The sequence below is a fragment of the Choloepus didactylus genome, chromosome 3, assembly GCF_015220235.1.
Source record: "Choloepus didactylus isolate mChoDid1 chromosome 3, mChoDid1.pri, whole genome shotgun sequence".
Taxonomy (NCBI): Eukaryota; Metazoa; Chordata; class Mammalia; order Pilosa; family Megalonychidae; genus Choloepus; species Choloepus didactylus.
In genome coordinates this window covers 126,321,742-126,330,087 of record NC_051309.1, presented here as the reverse complement: position 1 = coordinate 126,330,087, position 8,346 = coordinate 126,321,742, and the positions used below count along the sequence as shown (strand labels likewise).

The window sequence follows — 8,346 nt, the reverse complement described above, 5'->3', positions numbered from 1 at the left end:
CTTGCTGCAGAACAAAGGATAGAGAGACAGACAAGAATACAGATCTACACATTCACTGTCAATTGATTTTCACAAAAGTGACAACACAATTGCATGCAGGAAAAGAAAGTCTTTTAAATAAATGGTGTGAGAGGAACTGGATAAACATATGGAAAAAAAAATTAAAAAAAGAACTTTTTCCTGGCCCTGGTCTCTGGTTCTTGCATTTGATGTTCCCTACATGTAGAATGATTGGTACCCAAATGTTACACAGACTCACATTCCACACCGTTTCAGAGGTCTTCTCTTAGAATTCTATCATTTTTCTCAATTTTAGTATTCATTTTAGCTCACAGCCCTAACTAATATTGCAAGGCCTATGTCTTTGATGTTTGAATGATTTTGTTCCCCAACTGGAATGTAAACTCCATGAATTGGGGGATTTGGTTGTTTTCTGATCTAGTCCAGGACCTACAATGCTGTCTTGGGTCATAGCAAGTACACATCCAACATTCTTTGCATGACTGAAATGGCCAGTGTCAACGAAAGGACAGATCTCATGAAGCAATGCCTGTTGATGACGTAAAGTTGAAGAAAGCATACACCATGTCCCTAAACCACTTGGAGGCATGAATCAATGACATTGTTTGAAGCCCTGATCCAGCCATGCCTGAAATGTACTTCATGCCTTGAATTTCCCAGTCTTATTTAGGACACTTATTTATTTGTGAAATTTTGGTGACTTGTGTGGCATGCCATGTCTTTCACCTTGGGCTGTAAGTCCATGTGAGCATACATTGTATTCTTGACCATCTCCTGGTTATTTTATTTCTGAAAGTACTTAAGCTGCAAAGAAAACATAATGCTCATGAAATTTCATACAAAGGCATATAAGGTATAGAAATATATACATTTAAAATTGTTAATTGTTTAAATTAAATCACCCTGTTTCGGTAAAGAGAGGGTATGGAAAGACAGTGGTAATTTATATATTCTATAAACTACCAGTGGTCACAAACTATGACCCACAGACTGAACCTGGCCTGCCACCTGTTTCTGTGTAGTGCACCATGTTAGGATCTTTTAAACATGTTTAAATACTTGCAAAAAAGAATAAAAATATTTTGTGACAAATGGAAATTATATGAAATTCAAATTTTGGTGTCTACAAATAAATTTTTATTGTAACACGGCCACACTCATTCATTTACATATTGTCTGCAGCTGCTTTCCTGATATAATGGCAGAAGTGAGTAGTTGCAATAGAGACCACAGGCCCTCAAAGCCTCAAATATTTACTATCTGAGACTTTACAGAAAATGCTCTCTGACTCTAATTTATATTACTATCAATAATATTCCCTAAAAATATCTCTATGGGACATCACAACATCCCACCAGATGATAAAATGCTAGGTTAAAAATATAACCATACAGATTCTGAATAATAGAAACTACTTATCCTGTAATTCTTGATAGAAAATGCAAAAATAAAAAATTACTTTATAAGTAGCAAATAAAGCAAAATCCTGGCTTCTTGCAATGAGAAGTCATTGTTATCCTGCTAGAAATGAAGCAATATGATCCATCATTCTCAGAAGGAGCAAAACATCTGGCCTCCATTTCTTGTTCCTGGGCTGGTAACATGATTTTAGCAACTTATGATTGCTAAAACTCACCATTGTGGATTTCTGCTCTCTTTCTAGTATACAGAGATTTTTTTTTTTTTTTAGTGAGCTAAAATTTACTTAAAAAGTAAAGGCATACAAAAAGAGGGATGCGAAATGAAACGAAATAAAGCTTCAGTGGCTGAGAGATTTCTAATGGAGTCCAGAGGTCAGTCTGGTGGACATTCTTACGCACTATGTAGATAACACTTTTTAGGTTTTAATGTAGTGGAATAGCTAGAAGTAAAGACCTGAAACCACCAAACTTCAACCCAGTAGTCTTGACTCTTGAAGACGATTGTACAAAAATGTAGATTACAAGGGCTGACAGTGTGATTGTGAAAACCTCGTGGATCGCACTCCCTTTATTCAGTGTATGGATGGATGAGTAGAAAAATGGGGACAAAAATTAAATGAAAAATAGGGTGGGATGGAGGGGATGATTTGGTGTTCTTTTTTATTTTCATTTTTTTATTCTTATTCTGATTCTTTCTGGTGTAAGGAAAATGTTCAAAAATAGATTGGTGTGATGAATGCACAACCACATGATGGTACTGTGAACAGTTGATTGTACACCATGGATAATTGTATGGTATGTGAATATATCTCAATAAAACTGAATTTTTTTAAAAAAGGCATAGATTCTAAGTGTACAGTTTGGTGAATGTTGAAAAACATATTCATCCATGTAACCAAAACCACAACCAACATTGAGATTTTTTACCCCTACTAGTGAAACTTCCACCCTCCTAGGAAACCACCGTTCTATTCAAAACAAAATATTAGTTTTTCCTCTTATTGATTTTCTATAAATGGAATCTTATTATACACATTCTTTGTTGTTTAGATTATTTCATCTAAAAAATACCTTTGAGATACATCAATGTTGTATCTCCATCAATAGTTCATTCCTTCTTTTTTGCTGAGTAGTATTCCATTATAGGAATACAAAACAATTGTTTATCCTTGTTTCTATTAATGGACATTTGGATTGTTTTCAGTTTTAGGCTATTATGAATAAAATATCACGTAAGTCCTTTCACATAACAGGATAGAAAGTTCAGATCTAGACCCACACATATATGGTCAATTGATTTTTGACAAAGAGCAAAGGCAATTAAATAAGGAAATGAAAGTCTTCTATAAGGAGTGGTGCCGCAACAACTGGAAAATGATTATAAATGAAAAAATTGGCCTTGGTTCCTCATGTCACATTACGCACAAAAATGTATACAAACTATGGAGACGTTTAATATCTTCATAAAATTTTAGACTTTCAGTCATTTTAGAAGTTATTTATATATACAGGACAAAATCTTTGTAAGATATATTAAAGTCTGTGTTTGTTTTTAAACCTGTATATGACTGAAATAGAGGTTTCTGGGAGGTGGGCTAGAGGTGGGGGGAGGGGCCCTCCTATACTAAATTCATGGGCATAAACAGGAATTCCCTTATTATTCCTTCTTCAGTCCTCCACTAGCCAGTTTTCACCCATCATTGCATCTATTATAACATTCTTCTTGTCTTATCGTCACTTCAGTGATCAATATAATAACTCACTTTCTTAATCAAAAGTTATTGTGAGACAGACCACATGCATATACTAAGAAAATTGTTTTAAGTTATTTAACCTCTCTGGGACACAGCATGGGTAGTATGGGGCAAAAAAGAAGAGAAAGGATTTGGGTGGCATTTCTTTGGGGGAAAGCCATGCTGAGGATCCTGGTTTCTCCAAGTAGAGACCATGTCAACTCCTAGGAGAACTTCATAGGTAATCCCTGTAGTTGTGGCAGGGTGTGAACTGCGATTCCAGGGCTAACTAATTTGGTGGCATATCCAGAAGAATCCTGTTGGATTGTTTGTCTTGCATTGTTTATAGGGAGTATTTCTGGTAGACTGAATACATGCTGTACAGGGAAGCAAGCCAGGCTGTTGCTATGTTAATTTCTACCCAGTAATATTGCCTGGAAGAGCGGGAAGTTAAAATCTTAAAAGCATTAAATTGAACAAAATAATCCAGACACCAAACAATGCATAAAGTATGATTCAATTTATATAAAATCTAGAAGAGATAAAATTAATATTTGGTTTTGAATAAAACAGTGGTTTCCTCGGAGGGTTGAGGGTTGACTAGCAGGGGTACAAAATCTCAGTGTTGATTGTGGTTTTGGTTACATGGATGAGTATGTTTTTCCACATTCACCAAACTGTACACTTAAAATAGTGAGAATCTTTTTGTGTTGGCCACTTAGAAAACAAGAGGCAAGGAAGAAACAGCTGGCCGAGTGAAAGAAGCCCATCTCTGAGGCCTGAAAACTGCAGAGGATGGTTCCTCAGTGAGGAGAATCTTTAAAGAACCAAGAAAACCACACAGGGAAGGACAATGAATAAAGCCAATTGGCAGGACCAACAGAGCTTGAATGCAACAAGCCGATTTGGAACTATTTCCTACCCTAATTTCTATATACACGTGAAGGAGGACTTGTAATGTTCTAAATACTGAATTCACGCTATGTTTTGTGAGTGAAAGTGACTTCCAGAGTACTGTCTGTTATTTAAGATAAGCAGAAAATCCATGGGCTCTGTTACATTTTCCATTTAAAAAAAAATTAAAGGGGTAAGGGCGACAAACTTAAAATTGCATTGTGATCACGTCCTAGAAATTATACATCCCACCTACCTGTTATAAGGATATCAATGGCAAGAATTGTCCTTTAATTAGAAATAATATGAAAATATTATTTTCAAGGATCAACAGAGTGGTAAGGAATACAGTGAAATTAAAAATAACCTTAAGCATAATTATTTATCAAAAAAGTTTTAAAGGGAAAAGAGAAGGGTATCAGTGTATAGGGTAGCTGATAACAACTTTTAAGAACTCAGTCAGAAGCTAGCAATAATTCAGAGTCAGAACGGACAGAGAAAAGGACTTTGATCTAATTCAGTCTGAATTCTTCTGAGTTGATGGCCAGGTGACTTGAATATTAAAATTAAGTAGTATTTTGAATGCCATTGTGGATCTATATTAGGTTCACTGTTCTTCTTTTTCCTCTTTTTCTCCTTTAAACTTAAGATTTTAAAAAATTATAACTAAATATTCAAACCTTGCCAACTTGAGCTCAACAGTTGTAATCAGTTAATATTATCAATGCCAATAGCAGATATAATTAACAATCTAGGGGTAGATGCAGAATATATGCCGTCTGACTAGCCATAGCAGGTTAATGCTGGAGGAGGTTTTAAAATAATATGGCACACGCATCTCTTAAATGATGAGATCAACTAACAATATAGAGAAGCTAAATATCCTCTCCAAACCATGGTAAAAACAATACTAGAATTCAATTCTCCTAAATATACCACTCCAACAATATTACCCTACACAAAGTAGTAAGTGTTTTCAGTTTTTTCTCTCACGCTTAACTAATCTTAAAAAAGTATTGGAAAACTGTGTTGGAATATTGTTTACGTCCCTGTGATTAAATGGTTTGTCTTTAATAAGATGCAGGGGTAATTAGCCAAAATACACTGGCAATTTCAATAAAGACATGACATACATGCAACCACACATCATCAATTAGCCAGCTCTGTGACAGTTTTTAACAGTATTATTCAAAACTCTGGAATGTAGTTCCCCATATCCTTTATTATTCCCTTTGCAGACTTGGTACAGTGAGTCATAACCTTGAGTGAATGAATAGATTAAAAATAAAAAGATGCAAAGGGCATTGCCATAGCAGGACAGCTGACTGCCTATTCCTTATTGTTAAAAAAAAGAAAAAAAAAAGTGCTTGCACATTTTCAGAGCATTAGGAAGGTGACTTAGGTTTTAAAATCTTTGTTCTTTACTGAATCTCAAGTATATGCTAATACGAAAGCAAGAAAGAGACCATAATCAACATTTCAACCCAGGATAAAAGCATAGTAGTGTAAAAATTGCAATCTAACCATCTCCTTTGTTTTCCTTTGGTGCACTTTATGTTTATTAGGAGAGATAAGTTCTTGAGAAAGGACAGGATTAGGAGGAAATCCAACTGATCAGTTTATAAAATAGATACACAGAAACCAAACATATGCCTTAAAATAACACAAATATGAATGCATAGCCTCTGTGAATAGAGGAATAGTTGGACTTGCTAGACTTTATTCCTTCACCATCTGTTAGAAAATATGTGCCTTTGTCACTAAATTTAACATATAATTGAAATTATCACTAGTCACATGATTGTACAAAGATATAATTCATAAACTAGGAGTATAGGTAATTATTTTTTAAATTCCATAAAATATCTAAAAAAAAAAACCAGTGTCTAATTCAATTATCCATAATATTTCCCTACAAAACAATCATATTTCAATGGATAGAGCACATATTAAAATCAGCCCTTTTCAATGGAGTTCAGTGAGAAATTTAAGTCCTTAGAGCCTAGAGGCATCCATTATGTGCAATAATTTAACTTCTCTCCTAGACATTGAGAAAGGTAATAGCTTTGTGCCATCCTTGAGAGAACTGAGAAAATAAGCCATTCAAATAATTATCTACAGGACCTTATTCTCTCTTCCTACAGAAATATTTTTATCTATTAGATGAAAGTACTGTAAATGTATGTCACAAATAGTGTCAATTCATAATATGAAAATTTAAAATTTCAAATCCTGCTTGATTCCTCTTGTTTTCAAATATTTCTCAGAAACAGGGTTGATCACATGGTCTGAAAGTAAGCAAATAATCTGCAAGTTTTCAAAATGAATTTCCAAAAGTACAGGTGGTTTATTATTATAGTTAATGGAATGTATACTTTAAATAGTAGTCCATTGCATGGATGTGCAAAAATCAGTTTAGCCATTCACTGATGTGTATATTGGTTGTTTCTAATTACAAATAAAGCTGCTAAGCAAATTTGTGCACAAGTTTTTGTGTAGACTTATACATTTATTTATTTGGTGGGAAAACTTAGTAATTGAATGGGTGTGTCATTTGATAGGGTATGATTAATATCTTTAAACACACTGCCATTATATTTTCTAAAGTAGTTTTATCATTTTTACATTCCCACCAACAATGTATAAGAGTCACAAGTTGTTCAACACCCTCACCAACAATTCGTATGGTCAGTCTTTTTAATTTAGGCCATTCTAGTGGGGGTGTAGCAATATCTTGTTGTGGTTTCAATTTGCAGTTCCTTAATGAATAATAGCATTCAACATCTTTCCATTTGCTTATGTATCATCTATAGATCTTAATGAAGTTATTCTTTAAATATTTGCCTAATTTTAATTCGTTTTGCTGTTTTCTTATTATTGACTTTTACAATTTCTTTGTATGTCCTAAGTTCAGTACTTTGTCAAATTCATGTTTTTTAAAATTTCTTCCAATCTGTGTCTTAGCTTTGGAAAAAATAAAAGTACTGTGCAGTTTTATTAACCATTCAAGTACAGTAGCATCTGGTAAAATGGGGGATGGAATTGGGATTTAAAAGTGAACATATTCAGCATCTAATAGTTTGGATGAAGCCACAACATACTCTTTTCACAAACATGTTTTCACAGAGCCAATACAATACTAGCGATTAACCCAGTACACCAAGTGTACTGAAGTAGAAAAGAGGCAACAAGAAAAATAGTTACATTAGAAAGACCTCAACACTTGAGAAAAAGAGTAAAACCCTTTTAGTTTTTCCCCTTAGCTCCTAAAACATCATACATTCTGGATCTACCCATATAGTCCTACATCAGCTTCTAGAATATTTGTCAGGAGGGAAAAAATAAAATGACACTGACAGTACAATATTTGGATATTTAGGAAGGGTAGGGGGAGAAAGTCTGTTCTCAGAACAAATTAGTCAGCTTCTGACTCATCAGCAGGATCTTTGGATTCTTTGTTCTTCTGCAGTTTTTCAATGTGCTTGTCTTTTTCTGGAAAACGCTCCAGTTTGGCAGCCATTGTTGCCTCTCAGTTCTCTTTGTTGGCTTCCATTTTGTGGGTCAATTTCTCTTCCGTCATTTTACTGAAGTTGTTGTTCTCTTCTGTTGCTTTTTGAAGCACTTCTTTCTCACGCTCTTGTTTCTCAGCAAGCTGCTTCATGACCTCAGCTTCATGGGATTTGCCTCTTTCTAATGCAGCTTCTAACTTCTGAATTTCCTCCAGGGAAAGATCCTTCTTCTTTGGAGGGGAAAGGGGCAATTCTGGGATGGATTCTTTTGATTGAGGGCTGAGAATCACCTCAAAAGCTTGGCGTGAGGCACGCTTCTCTAGTTGTTTCACCTGGATATCAGAAGAATCCATGGTGAACAGAAGACAAGAGACTGGCAGTGTATTTTACACAGTCCACTGGTATGGAGAGCCTTGCTGGGTCCGAGACGCCTGGCCACACTCAGGAGTATTTTTTGCAGGACCAAAGTTATTAATTTTGATGAAGCCTAAATAAATGACTTCGTAAAGAGTTCATGCCTTTTGTAATAAATAAATTGTTGTTCACTTCAAGGTCACCAATGTATAACTTCTGTGCATCAACTTAATTTTTATTTTTGAGTGATACATGGGTTGAGATTCCTTCCTTCTATTCTGTCTTTTTCTCTCTCCCTCCCTCCCTCTTTTTTTTCTTTTTCTGTTTTCACTTCCCTTCCCTTCCCTTCCCTTACTGTTTCCTTCTCCCTCTCCTTCTTTCCATTCAATGTTCCATTTGTTCCAGTATCATTTG

The 8,346-nt window shown here is 34.9% G+C and overlaps 1 pseudogene; it reads right to left on the bottom strand.

Moving 5' to 3' along the window:
* Positions 1–7,484: 7,484 nt before the first annotated feature.
* Positions 7,485–7,931, bottom strand: LOC119528779 (annotated as a pseudogene).
* Between the last annotated feature and the right edge of the window lie 415 nt (positions 7,932–8,346).